Source organism: Rana temporaria, chromosome 4 (genome assembly GCF_905171775.1).
Source record: "Rana temporaria chromosome 4, aRanTem1.1, whole genome shotgun sequence".
NCBI classification, from domain to species: Eukaryota; Metazoa; Chordata; class Amphibia; order Anura; family Ranidae; genus Rana; species Rana temporaria.
The window spans coordinates 369019768-369035043 of NC_053492.1; positions in this window are offsets into that span (position 1 = coordinate 369019768).

Here is a 15276-nt window from a genome sequence, read left to right on the forward strand (position 1 = left end):
GACATTTTTGTAGTCAAAAGTCCGGGTCCCCATTGACTTCAATGGGGTTCGGGTCAAAGTTCGGGTTCGGTCCCGAACCCGAACTTTTTTTTCAAAGTCCGGGTTTGGGTCCGAACCCGAACATCCAGGTGTCCGCTCAACTCTAACTATCTTCCTTGTTGTTGCAAGTTGTTGCACCACAACCATCCAAAACCTTTCAAGGCCTCAAGTCCTGATCGATAAATCCTGGTCCTGATCTGTCTCACCCCACTCAATAATAGATTTTATGGATTTATAGATTTTATAGTGGGCGCATGATTTCTATTCAATTTATTCAGTTATACTGATCCATGAGGGGATAAAGTAGATAAGGTAGGACTATATGATAGGGATAGGGATAGGGGTATATGTAATCTTTTACTCAGCTTTATTCAGTCTATTGCATATTCCCATTCCCATTTGGCTCTTGTGTCCTCTTCCTCTTTACCAAGATCAAGAAATAAGGAGATAAAGATATAAATGTCTGTTTAAAGCTGTGTGAAGCTGCAGGATTTCTTAAGCTTACTCGGGCTTCGCTGCTCTGCCAGAAGCGACCACCGACCGCAAAACTTTGCTTTGCTCACCTCCTAGTTTTCTCAGCTTCTTGTACTCCAGTCTTGTTGTACAGGCTGCATAGGCTTATTTGTAGCTTACGGCTTGTATGCGGCTTGTGTCCGTGGAGCCTGGCTCAGCGCTCCTAGTTGAGAGCCAACAGCTGCGGGCAATGTGCTACGGCACTCGTCCCCCCTATTCCACTCGTTCGTTTCAGCCACCGTGACTCTTCCGTCCTTCAAGCTTGAGGCTGCTATCCCAGCGTCTCAAGTTCCTGTGACACCAGCGACACCTCGCGGCTGCGCCAGGGCAGGGAAGCTGACTAGGGGACTAAGGGAAGCCGGCAGGTCCAAAAGCCAAGCAGCGGCGTAGAGCTCCGGATGGTCAGCGGGGATCAGCGAGAATCAGCGAGAATCAGCGAGAATCAGCGAGACAGCTACTCTAAGGCACACAGGCGAGCTTTGGATGTAGCACCTTCACAGCAGGACCGATCGACATACGTAGCAACCGACAAAAATGAGCAGCAACAGCAAGGTAGGGACATGGGTGGGTTTATCCCGCTGAAAAGCGCTTCTCTTCCATAAATGCTCGGAGAGAGAGGAACGCCTGGAGTTTACAGCAACACGCTGCTGGGCGCCATGTTGTAACTCCTCCCCCCCAATGTCCTCTGTCTGCATCTGTGTAAGTCTCATGCACCATGGGCATTTAGTCCCAGTATATGAGATTCCAGTGTACAGGCACACCATCCAGTCCCCCTGCCAGTAGCCTGCAAAAGTCTATGTGAGAGAGACATCTGCTGTGGCTGGACAGGGCTGGACAGAGCTGGACAGTGCACCAAGCAGTACTTATGTTTAGGGTTGTAAGTAATCTGCATTCCCTGGGTGCATACTGCCCTAAACGTTAGCACCATTCAGTGCACCATCGAGCACAGTCCAGCCACAGCAGCCGCCAGCCTCTCAGTGGCGTTGGATGGTGTGACTGTACTTTACACCCACACCTACATGCTGCAGCCTCGTGCACCAGGGCTGAATTTCCAGTGTGCATGCGACCTTAAGAGGCAGATTAGGAATACTCGAACATGCAAGTAATGTCTGAGCAGCTGTGGGACTGATTGACAGGTGGGTGGTTTTTCAACAAAAGGGCAATAATCTGGTTTGCCAGACCTCCTCCTTTCTCAGAAGAGTTGTGCTGCAGGAAACATAGATTAAAAGATATATTACCACTCACACTGGCCAAAAAATATGTTTTTCTCTTTGCACAATGAAGATAGGCAAGTCTTGTAGCCATTAATATAGGGACCATGGAGGTTCTGATTAAATCATAAACAGTTAAATCAAATATTTCTTGAAGAGGAAGTAAACCCTGATGGGTCTTACTTCCTCTTTTTTCCCCTGCAAAGTAAAAACATAATGGGCTAGTATGCATCGCCCTTTAGAAACGGCACGCTCATGCCCTTTTTTCAGTGCGCATGCGCCGATGCCGTTGACGCTAGCGTATATGGTAAATATCTTCTAAGCCCTGCAGGTTTAGGAGATATTTCCAGTACCTACAGGTAAGCCTGTAGGTAAAAGTGATGTAACTAGGTTTACAACCACTTTAAGTACTTAAACATAAACCGACTTTGGATACATTAAGGGAGGGTTATAACCCCTGTCAGGTTTTTTTGCCATCTGTGTCCCATTGGGGAAATTTCCCTGCATTTGCTGTTCCATTACTAAAACAGGAAGTGACAGAAAATTCTTCTAAAGTGAAATCTGGTTATCACCAGGGTCACTAGAACTACAGTAGTGTCCCTATTTCTATTTTATTCCTGTTCTGGTGATTTTCCTTCTCTTTCACTCTTTTTACTTTCATGTTTACAGCAAACAGGACAAATAGAGAGACTGAGTCTCCCCAACAGGTATTCTAGTTCCTTTCCACTCTATCCAAACCATAATTTTTATTTTTATTTTTTTTGCCTTTAGATATACACTGAGCCATAAATATGAACAGACATATTAAGTGAATAACATTGAATATCTCATTATGGCATCTAAAAGTCAGTATAAAAACGGGGGGGAACTAATGCGCAAAACCAACCTCAACAAGGGCACAACAATGCTAAAATAAGAAAATCAAACTAATAATGCAGCTGCCACGACTAATAGTGTTCACACACTTAGAGCAATTAATGACAAGGGGGGGTGTAATGGCGCTTGCAACAGGATCTAATTAAAACTAAATATCAATAACGATTTCCATAATGTGAATAAGTTGTCAGGAAAATGTGCTCCACTGGTTCCTGTGTAAAATGTGTTCCACTCTGAATAAAATCATATACCCACCCAACATTAACTGAGTAATGTGGAGAGTAATAAGAGTGGATAAATGATGATAAAAAAGACAAAATGTGCCAGTGACCCGCACAATATTAATAGCGAGTGATCTGTAATTATTCAGATAAAATTAACAAGCAGTAGCTATCTTCATAAACATATAACATATATAGTACAAATATGCAAATGAGCTCAAACCAATCCAAAGTGCATAGTGCAATAAATGAATAATATCCATAAAAGTGAAAAAAACATCAAAAAGTGGAAGAAATATAAATAATAAAATTCCAATCCATGCATAAAAGTGAAAAAAAAAATCAATCCATAAATGACTGCAGTATAAAATGTCCCATATAATTCACCAAGGAATTAAAAAAAAAAATCAAGAAATGTCAATATAAAAAAAAAAATATAAAATATATATATATATATATATATATATATATATATATATATATATATATATATATATATATAAAGAAACTTGCCCAGTGCAATTATAACGTGAAAATGAAAAACAATCCAATCCAATAGTCAAGAACGCAATATCAAGCAAAGAATGAATGAATATAAAGTGCATCTGTGCTTCACTTTTATTAAGATTCCATGATGAGTGCTTCAGTGCAAAGTAAAAAACGTGCTTCCAAAATGACAGACTCCAAACCTTTCCACAGTGCAGTAGTGAAGATGGAAATAGTTAATACAAGCCCCTTACCTTGAAGCGGCTTGTATGTAAGCCTTATAACATGTAAATGAAGGATGTCCCACAACCAGCCTGCCGTTCTTACACCGCATAAACAGAGACCTGATCCCAGCAATGGCACTCAAAAAGAACACAAGGAGGCTTCCATAGCGTAAGACCATTCACAATTTAATGAGTAAAAACAGTTAAAACACTTACAGACAAAGCTGTATAAACAGCGTGTAGTACGATCGGGTCTCCGCTCTGCGGCCGCGAGCGGATAAAGTCACCAGCAATCCTCCTCTTCCTGAGTGGGGAACCTGGAGGGGAGCACCGGGAGCACGTCGGAGTGTGACATAGGAGCACCTCTTTTCCACCAGCCAGATCCCTTTACTGGATTCCAATTGCCTCATCAAGAGTTTTATATTCTCACATTATCTCCTTTTGGAAATTCATAGACACTATTCACAATTGTTTCCTACAGGCTGCCAATAATTTCCTGTGCAGATCACAGGGTGGACTGGCGTTGTTGGTTGATTATGCAATATCACTGCATGTGATATCCATGTAATTGTTTTTGGGCTATCAATTTTTTTTTGGCCCATTTAGGTATGTTTTATTTCTATTTACAACTTTTGCTGGACTATTATTGGAACCATCACCGGGTTCACATCGTTTGTTTTTGTTTTCTAATAGCACTTGTTGCAATCTGTGTATGTTTATATATTGATGTCTGCATATTGTGATAGCCGTCACATATAGAGCTATATTAGTTCAGACACCCCCACTGATTAGCAGCACACTGACAGTGCACTGTTGTTGGTTTCCAACATCTAGATACATCCATTTCATAGCACTTTCAGTGTAGCTGATAGCCCTTGAGCTCATGCTCCCCCAGTCCTCTGACACTGTGGGACCCTTACCAGCATAGACCTCAGGTAGTTTAGTGCGTACTGTACTTAGCGGAGCATCTACTACCCATATTTGGTCTAGGTAAACCCACACCGGGACTATTTAGGTGTAGAAATACACTCAGGCAGCGCCACCATTCCTATCCATTTATATATATCTTTTTAAAGTGGAACTTAACTGCGCAGATTGTTCTCCCCCTGCCCCTCTTTCGTACTGCCATTAAAAATATATATATAAAGATTGTGTGTGCAGATGCAGGTATTTGGAAGCTGGCAGAGTCCAGCAGCGCATATGCACATGCATGCCGCCAGCTTCTCTTAGTTAGACATTATAGCACCCAGTGCATTTGTGCACATATGCGGAAATAAGCCACATAGACACTGCAAATGTGCAGCTTAGTAAAACACCTCCTCCTGGGATAGTTGTGATGTAGCAATCCGAGGAGGCAGCACGGCCCGACCTAGGCCAGAAACTAAACAGTGCAGTCTTGCAAGCACAACGGGTAAACCAAACATGAAAATCATAATTTTGTTTAGCATTTTTGTAAGTAATAAAAAATAAATAAAAAATTATTGAGTTAAAGAGGTTGTAAAGTCAGTGATGACAATTACTGCTAGCACCTCTATGGTATAATACACAGTGCCAATGTTTTTTTTTAAATAATGCTGATGAATACCTTATTTCAGAGCGTTGCCGCTCTCCTCAGTACAAGACTACAGCAAGAGGGACTGAGATTTCCCTCTATGTCAGCCATTTAGTCACGTTACCGATGTGTTGTCTGCTTAGATCAGGGGGAGGAGAACGACAGTATGTTCTGAAATAAGGTATTTAGCAGCATCATTTAAAAAAAAAAAAAACATGTATTATACCTTGTTATAACAGTTGGGCTGGCAGTAATGGTACAGGTTTGGAGATCGCTCACACACTAGGAACTGACAGGCAGGGAGGGAAGGCGAGAGAGGACAGACCCTAACACAGTGGGATGACAGAGGCACATAAACTGACCATGTTATCATGGATCAGCAGCCATGATTACTGTGGTCAGTTCACATAGGGGACACAGAACCAGGCAGGATCAAGACGGTGTTTTACAGCAAAAAAGGGGACAAATTACTTAGTACAAGCACTATGATGTTTAACATGCGTTTCACGGAACAGGAACATTTTTTTTTTTTTATTTTTTTTTTAGGGTTAAAACCTTTTTAATTTCCGTTTTAAGTAATAAAAGTCAAGGCCATGAGTTCTTTTACTTTGTTTTTATCGAAAAATATATAAATAAAATATGCGCTGTAAAAAAAATAATAATGTGTTGATGCCTTTACATATAGGTACAAATTACCATACAAAAATAAAATATGTAGTGCCACTATAAAAATGAGCAAAATAAATAAGTTCATAGAAAAGTATAAATGTCCCAATAAACACTGTTCTCAGTGAATCAAAGAGTAGAAATTTAAGAAAACATCCACCACCTTCTAGTGTGAATTCACTCTCCTTAGGCCCCGTACACACGAGAGGATCGATCCGCTGAAATTGATCCGCGGATCGGTTTCAGCGGATAGATCCGCTGGTGTGTACGATCCAGCGGATATTTATCCGCGGATATATTTCGGGCCGACCGATTTCCAGCGGATAAAAATTTCTTAGCATGCTAAGAAATCTATCCGCTGGAATCGGCTCCAGCGGATCGATCCGGTGGTCTGTACAGACTCACCGGATCGATCCGTCCGAACACATCCTTCGCATGCGTCGTAATGATTCGACGCATGCGTTGATATCCTTATATGACAGCGTCGCGCACGTCGCCGCGTCATCATCGCGGCGACGGCGCGACACGTCACCGCGGACGGAATTCCGCTGGGATTTTGATCTCCTGGTTAGTACAACCAGGAGATCAAAATCCGCCAGAGGATTTATCCGCGGATACGGTCCGGAGGACCGTTTCCGCGGATAAATCCTCTTGTGTGTACCCGGCATAAGGTGCTCAGAGAAGGAACTGTCCAAGGTTTAATGTACCCAAGTTGATCAATCGTTTTAACTTGGGTACAACCACTATACCTTCAATTTTGTTTTATAGCAGCTTTATTGTTATTACGAGGGATGAACAGCATCCCTTTTGCAAGCATGGGAAGTGACAGGTATTTTTTACTGAGAAAACTGGGGTATTTTAGACCCCAGATCTTTCCTCTGCCCTTAAAAGCATCAGATCAAACCAAGATCAGTTTTATCCAATGTTTTCCTGAGGCAGTAATGGCTTGTTTAAATAAAATACTCATCACTTCTGGCTTCTTAGACCATAGAGATGATCAGGGGTGCTCCAGTCCTCTGTCATCTCTATAGTCAGCCGTCTTCAGTCCTGGGCTCCCTGTTGGGATGGTAAAGGCAAGAAAGTCGGTGGGGGGGAGGACCCTCTTCTGCCACCTGTAAAAGAAATCCAGCAGCTAATTAGACACTAGGATTGCTTTTACAAAAAATCGCATCCTCAGCTGAAAAAAAAAACATACTGGGATGATGCCTGTAGCTGCATCCTGGTAAAACCACTTAGACCCGGTATGCTGAAGTGGTTAAAAACATTCAGCATTGATGAAGTAATAGAATTCAGCAGGTAAACAGAAGACATTTAAAATGAGGGACATTTAATATAAGGTGTGACTGTGTTTAAGTATATTTTCAAACACACAGTTGACTTCCTGTCCAAAAAATGTCATAACTTTTCTTTGTCATTAACCTCCCTGGCGGTATGATTCTTTCTGAAAAAACATGCTGAAAGCGGTACAATTATTTGCAAGGAAATTTGGTGTTTTATACTGTAGGCCTGTGATTTTTAGGAATAACTCACTTAAATCGTGCCAAACAAGAATCTAATAGGCATCCCGGGTATGACATTTTTTTAAAAACAAAATTTTAAATTATAATATAATAAATAATTATACATAATTATAGCAAGAAATAATATAATTAAAATAAAAATTATTCAATAATGTAATCAACTCAAAATCAGTGAAATTTGCTCAGTTGCAGAATTGTTGCTGTCATTATTTTTTTTTTTGTTTATGACGAATTTCCCCGCAAATCGCTATCGCACAATTCTGCAAGTGATTATAATTTATTATCGCTGTTTTCTAGCTGATCTAAAACCATTTTTGACATAAAAAGACACTTTTGGTTGCTATGGACAATCTACAGTTTTCAGGCAGAAAGAAAGGTTTTTATTATATAAAATTACGAATGTAGGACACTGGGCAGACCACTAGGGACAAGGGGTGTGTGTTTTTTTTACATACAGTATATTGTAATCTTATAGATTACAGTACTGTATGTATAGTGTTTGTTTACTTTTTTGAATTTGGCACCGATCTCCGCTCCCGTGCGTTGTAACGTCGCAGGGAACGGAGATCGGCGGCACAGGAGGACGCTGTGTGAATCGAGCGAGGTCCCGCTCGCTCACACAGCGTGGTGACATCGCTGGATCCAGGAGAAGGTAAGCCAGCGCGCGCTGCAGGCTCTACATATCTACCCCGAGCGTGACTCGGGGTTACCGATTTTGGTAGAAAAAATCAACCCCGAGTCACACTCGGGGATACCGTCAGGAGGGTTAATGCATGCCATTAGGAATGCTCATAAGGCATTCATGCATGGAAATCAAATTCTTTATCTAGCATTCGAAAAGTAAAAACAGACATGGGCTTGCATCAGAGGCTTCATATAACTCACAGTCAACACAACTTAAAAACAGCCCCACCCCACAACTTAGAAAACAGCTTGAGGATGTGCAAACCCAGTTAAATTGATGTCTAACAGACCTCAATAAAATAAATCAGATGGTCTAAAAACAAAATGTACATGTAGCGCTGCCCTCGTTAGGGTCACTGGTTAAATGAGTACCCCACTGGTTGCCCTGACCCTGCAAGTCCTCTGCCACCTCTGACACCCTGGGTTCAGACATTTTCCCTTTGGAAATTATAGTAATAAGGCAGGTACACCAGAATTGATTAAAACCAGTTAACTTGTTTACAACTGTATTGAAATTCAACCTGCTCATTCAGAGAGTTCTTGGTGCATTATAACCCTATTAACTCAATAGAAACAAATCCCTAGAGTAAGGAAGGAGGTGAGAAGTAGTCTTGTATTACTGTGAGGCAATCTGGTTGATCTTCAGCTAGCCCTTGAAAAGAATTGTATGCATTGAATTTTTGAATGGCAGAGAAAAGCAACCCAAATCAATTGATTGTGAATAAACAAAGAAGTGAATCCTCCTGTGTCAAACAAAATGCTGGAATCACAAGGATTACAGACTAAAAAATGTTGTCCTCAGTAGAACTACAAGTAAAAGTGGGATGATAGAAAGTAGAGATGTCTGTATATAGTGTCTATGAGGTTTGACCTAGAAGTTTAGCACTAAGGATGGCTATAAGGTTGGGCTATTGCCTGCTCACCACACTGAAACAAGAGATGATGATGTCTGTATCTAAGGAATGTGCTCAGGGGATGGACCGAACTATGGCATACCCGGATCTGATATCACCGCAGGATAGATGGAACAGGAGCTGCCTTCAGGGGTGCTGCCTGCAGGTGTCCCTCTGAATATCCACTGGATGGTTCTGCTGGTGCAGGCCACGACTCAGCTGCAGCACATACCGTCACAGAATCCCTACACATAGATCCACGCCGGGGTCCCAAGAGAGCACGCTAAGACTCAGTTTCTATTATAACCACGCCAAGCAGTCTGTTATTCCCCATCAATAAGACCCCACATCTCTCCTCCAGGCTGAAAAGCATGAGATTGCTAAGAAAAGAAATTCACTGATCTCATGCTTTCAGCCACGATTGCGGCTTTGTTTGCTTCCAGGTACCCAGGCATGACATCATAACGTTGCGCTTGGACTTCTGATGGCCATAGAGATGACCATCCTCCCCCATCCGGTGGCGGTCGATTCCTTGTCCGGGGCTCCGATGGCACGGGAGAGCCCGGAGAAGCACCAGATGGCGACGGGAGGGGGGACCTCCCCTCCCGCCGCCTATAAGAACAATCAAGCGGTGGAACCGCCACTATGATTGTTCTAATCGTGCACAGAATCGCCGCCTGAAAAGATGGATATCTGAATGATGCCTGTAGCTGCAGGCATCATTGAGATATCCCCACACAAAGTAGGGAAGTGGTTAATAATATTTTGTCTGTAGGTATAGCACTGATACCAAAACCCCACATCTCTCCCTGACTCATTTCCCTACTCAACCTGGCTATAAAACATCTAGCAATAGTTCAATATAACATAACCAGTGTAGCGCAATCAATACAATCAACAATATATTAAATATAAAGTCCCAGTATTTTGTAATATTTCCACCGTGATGTGACTCAGAATGATAATTCAAAATAATAGTTCATGTAATCCAGTGACGTCAGTGACCACCACCTCTAGCTGGAATTCCTTCTCACCTCCAAACTGTGACCCCATTACAGAGTCCCAATCGCCTGTAAGTATGTGTCCCAGGATGCCACTGGGGTACTCCCCCAAAGGATGTCCCTGGACAAAAATGACCTCCTCTTGGGATCTCAATCGTATGTGGCCATAAAATAATAAGGGGAAACCATAGTGCTCTCAGCTATGAAAATGTATTATCAAACTACATACAGGGATTAAAAATACTCACATTAATATGTGTAAAAAAAGCACATCATCATCAGCTCTCTATGCTGACATACAAGGAAAAAATTTCCTGAAACACGGCTCTTCCCACCTGTACGCGTTATGCTATCTGTTGAGCTTCTTCAGCAAGACAAGTGTTTTACTTTAAACTAAAGAATGGACTCTTTAAACTAATTAGTAAAGACCAAGTGGGCCTTAAGCCCAACTGACAAGCCACATATAACGTGCATCCTCTTCCCTCTCAGACCTTGCTAAGAAGCATCAAATCCCTGGCCTTTTATTGAAATTAGACACCATCTTATGGTCTTACCCAGGGCTTTTTTTCTCAAACAATAGGTACTGGAACTCAACCATGACCCCCCAAAACCCGTCCACCCACACACACCGTCCAAATCACATCAAATAGTGGATGTGGTCAATCAAATTTCACGTATGGGGGTCTTAAAGGGGCATTAAATACCAAGATTGCATCACATACAGAGTGCAGAGTTCAGGGGGGTTACACACAGTGCAGAGCTGACACTTGTAAACACATAAACCGGACTTCTGTGTTTACAAGTGATTGTGGTGAGCAGCCCTTCCCCAAGGATCTGATCCAGAGGTGGTGGAACTGAGATCCACTAAGTTCCCCCTGAAAAAAAGCTTGGGTCTTACCTGTTTTAAACACTTGATAGATGGGGATACGGCCACAAAAAATAGATACAAGCCCTTTCTACTGATCCTCAGGTCTTCATTAATTATCCATGTCTCTGTCCCCCCCGGGTTCACATTTTCCAAAGGCACACACCAAGGCTGCCAGTATGTCAACTCAAAGGCAGTAGTTTTGCAGATGACATCCCTCTCTTTCTTACCAATCTCATTTCCATACGTAACCTGACACAATTGCTATCTACTAAAGCCTCGTACACACGACCGGTTTTCCTGCCAGGAAAACTGCGGGGAGAGCTTTTGGCCGGGAAAACCGGCCGTGCGTATGCTTCCTCGCAGTTTTCTCAACAGGAAAACTGTCGGGAATCCCAGTGGGAAAATAGAGAATCTGCTCTCTATTTTTCAGCTGGGATTCCCGGCGGTTTTAAACCCGGCAGTTTTCCAATGGGGAAACACTGCGAGGGAGCATACACACGGATGGGATTCCCAGCCAAAGCTCTCCCCGCAGTCTTCTCGATGGGAAAACCTCTCGTGTGTACACGGGGAAAGTTACCGAGCAGGTTCTCGGTTTTCCCGTTGGGAATCCTGGCGGACTTTATACCGCCAGGAATCCCGGTCATGTGTACGGCTTTAGTCTACTGTATTTCTGGTTTACAGGTTAACAACTAAAAATCCAAGACATTAACTATCAATTTAACACTGAGCTTAGTCTCGCAGCTGCAGTCATCCTTGACTGCAGCATAGAATAACTTGGAATTTACATAACAGCTAGATACAACATAATGTACTTGGCAAGCATTCTGCTCCTCTTGAGACAAACAAAATAACTATTGGAGTCATGGGAACGCAACCAAATTTCCTGGCTTGGCAGAATATCGGCACTAAAAAATTACCCTGCTTCCAAAACTCATAAACTTTCAGCGTTTTGCCCATTTATTTTCCCAGCCCAGATACTACATATATTACAATGTGCTTTACTTTAGTTCATTTGGAGAACTTTGTTCAGACTTGCAACTTAAATTTCAATGGCTGCAAAGCAAACCCTAGCAGAGGCATGAAAGTCATACATTTAGGAGCCATAGTGCATATAAGGCGAATATCTCCAAAGTCATACTGAGCTATTAAAGCGGAGTTCCACCCAAAAATGTAACTTCCGCTGTCCGGATTCCTCCCCCACCTCCGATGTCACATTTGGCACCTTTCAGGGGGAAGGGGGAGCAGATACCTGTCTAATACAGGTATTTGCACCCACTTCCGGGCATAGATAGCCACATTATTTGCGGCGCCTCCTCTGCCCCCACCCTCCGCTGTCTTCTGGGAGACACACAGGTCCCGGAAGACAGCAGGGATCATTCGAATCATGCAGCACGACTCGCGCATGCACAGTAGGGAACCAGAAAGTGAAGCTGCAAGGCGGGCAGCATCCGAGAGCCAAAGGGAGAGATCGGCTTCGGGTGCCGACATCGCGGGGGCGCTGGACAGGTAAACTAGAAATTAAATGGGGTTTTGGTGCTACCTATATCCTGAAGGGTGTTATGCACAAATCGCTCTTCATAGGGTGTGTCTCCACTAGTAGAAGTAATGTATATAGGTGTAATTGTGCCACCTACATCAACTTAAAAAAATACCCTAATACCATACCATTACCTAATAAAATGCAATAAATTAAATAAGGGGGTGCTCCAAATATATTGGATAGTAATAGTAATAAATCCTAAAACAAATAAATAACAAAACAAATAACAAAAACAAACAATTGATAATGTGAGCAATCGACAGAATAACCACCAAATAGGATTTTTACAAAATATCAGTGCAAAAGTCCTAAAATATATAAATAAATAAAGTGCTTGTGCTGAGATAATGTCTTCAAAATTTCACTGTGAAAAAATTTCCACCTTCACCAGCTGTAAAATCACCCAAAATGTGCTCAAAGGATGGCACCTTACTAGATGGTGTTGACCTATTTAATTAGAAAGAGGTCAATAGTAGCTTTGTGTCACAATGGACTATGTATGCAGCTTAAATTCCTTTGGTTCAGCCTGACTTTAACATCATGTAGCAGGACAAAGAAAAGAAAAGACCGCCATAGTATAATTTTGTTTATTAAAAAATAGGTGTAAAAACACAGTGCCAAGTGGCTCCTTACTTTTGTTGGTGCCTGTAACCCGGCACTGAGGCTGTTCGGCGTGTAGTTAATGTAGAGATGGCTCCACGCTGGGGAAGCTGGCGTGCGTTTCACCTCCTGGTTGCAGAGAACCAGCGGGACCAGAAGTGTGTAGCTGCGCATGACCAGGTACCGCCTCGACGTACGTTTCGTTACCACGTCATCAGGAAGTGTCAGGCTGAACCAAAGGAATTTAAGCTGCATACATAGTCCATTGTGACACAAAGCTACTATTGACCTCTTTTTAATTAAATAGGTCAACACCATCTGGCAAGGTGCCATCCTTTGAGCACATTTTGGGTGATTTTACAGCTGGTGAAGGTGGAAACTTTTTCACAGTGAAATTTTGAAGACATCATCTCAGCACAAGCACTTTATTCATTTATATATTTTAGGACATTTGCACTCATATTTTGTATAAATCCTCCTATTTGGTGGTACTTCTGGCGATTGCTCACATTATCATTTGTTTGTTTTTGTTATTCGTTTTGTTATTTATTTGTTTTAGGATTTATTACCACAAGAGCTGGTTCACACAGGGGCGGCACGACTTCGAGGGCGACTCGGTCAGGCGACATGAAGACGACATCTAAGGCGACTTGCAAAATGACTTCTGTATAGAAGTCAATGCAGGTCGCCCCGAGTTGCCCCCGAAGTAGTACAAGAACCTTTTTCTAAGTCGGAGCAACTGCGTCGCTCCTATTAGAGCGGTTCTATTCACTAGAATGGGACGCGACTTGTCAGGCGGCTGCGTCGCCTGCCGAGTCGCACCAGTGTGAACCGGGTCTTACTATACAATATATTTGGAGCGCCCCCTTTATTCACTATTCACCATTCAATTCAGTTCACAGTTTTTTTGGGGGGAGCAGCCTATTATTTATGTATTTATGAGTCAATACTATTCACAGGTTTTTTTGCATGTAAATTAATTTTATATATATTTAGTTGGCGCAAGATTCTTACCTTTCCAATAAATGAAATAAGGTTAAACATCTCATATAAAAGTGCCATTAGATCTTTGATTCATAATGTGCCAAAATATGTGCAATCCCCTGCCTAGGGGGTGCACCTATACCTCATAATAGAATTGATAAATGAAAAACGTAGTTTAAATGCTAAGTTGCTTGTGTATAAAGCGCATGTGCAATAAACCATTAATTCATATAAACTATACATGAGCAGTCAAACAAATTCATATGTGTTGTAAAAATGCCAAAGTCTTTAGAAAAAAAGTATTTAAAATAAATATTCCAAAGTGACCACTGACCAGTGCTTGTGAATGCAGAAATTTCCAGGTGACTTGCGTGCTCCCCCTCCTGGGTCCCTACTCACAAGCTCCTCTCACCCCTGCAGGGGTATTTCATAAAGACTTTGGCATTTTTACAACATATATGAATTTTTGGACTGCTCACGTATAGTTTATATGAATTTAGGGCCAGGTTCACAAAAGAGATACAACGGCGTATCTCCTGATACGCCGTCGCATCTCTGTGATCCGCCCGTCCTAACTATGCGGCTGATTCATAGAATCAGTTACGCATAGATAGCCCTAAGATCCGACAGGTGTAATTGACTTACACTGTCGGATCTTAGGATGCAATTCTACGCCGGCCGCTAGGTGGCAAGGCCATTGCGGTCGGCGTAGAATATGCAAATGACTAGTTACGGCGATCCACGAACGTCCGCGTTACCCGTCGCTCTAACTTTACGTTGTTTCCGTCGAGATACGCGTCGTAAAATTAGGGCTGAGCCCTAGGTGTTCTAAGCCATGTTAAGTATGGCCGTCGTTCCCACGTCGAAATTTAAAAAATCACGTTGTTTGCGTAAGTCGTCTGTGAATGGCGCTGGACGCCATTTACGTTAACGTCTAAACAAATGACGTCCGTGTGACGTCATTTAGCGCAATGCACGTCGGGTAATTTTCCCATTTGCCCCATTTGAATTAGGCGGGCTTGCGCCGAGCAGATTTACGTTACACCGCTGCAAGTTTACAGGTAAGAGCTTTGTGAATCAGGCACTTACGCTGTAAACCTGCGGCGGTGTAACGTAAATGGGATACGTTACGCTGCCGTGGAGCAACGTAAATGTATCTGAATCTGGCCCTAATAGTTTATTGCACATGCACTTTATATACAAGCAACTTAGCATTTAAACTACGTTTTTCATTTATCAATGAAAAACAGGTGGGATGACATTTCACCTCAGGGTTGAATCTTTGAGCTATAGTGAGTTTGTTAGCAGATGGGCACCAGTCATTTTACACAGTTTAATAGAGGCCAATAAACTCAGTAAGAGAGGAATAGAGCACAGCATACCCAGAGAACAATGGGC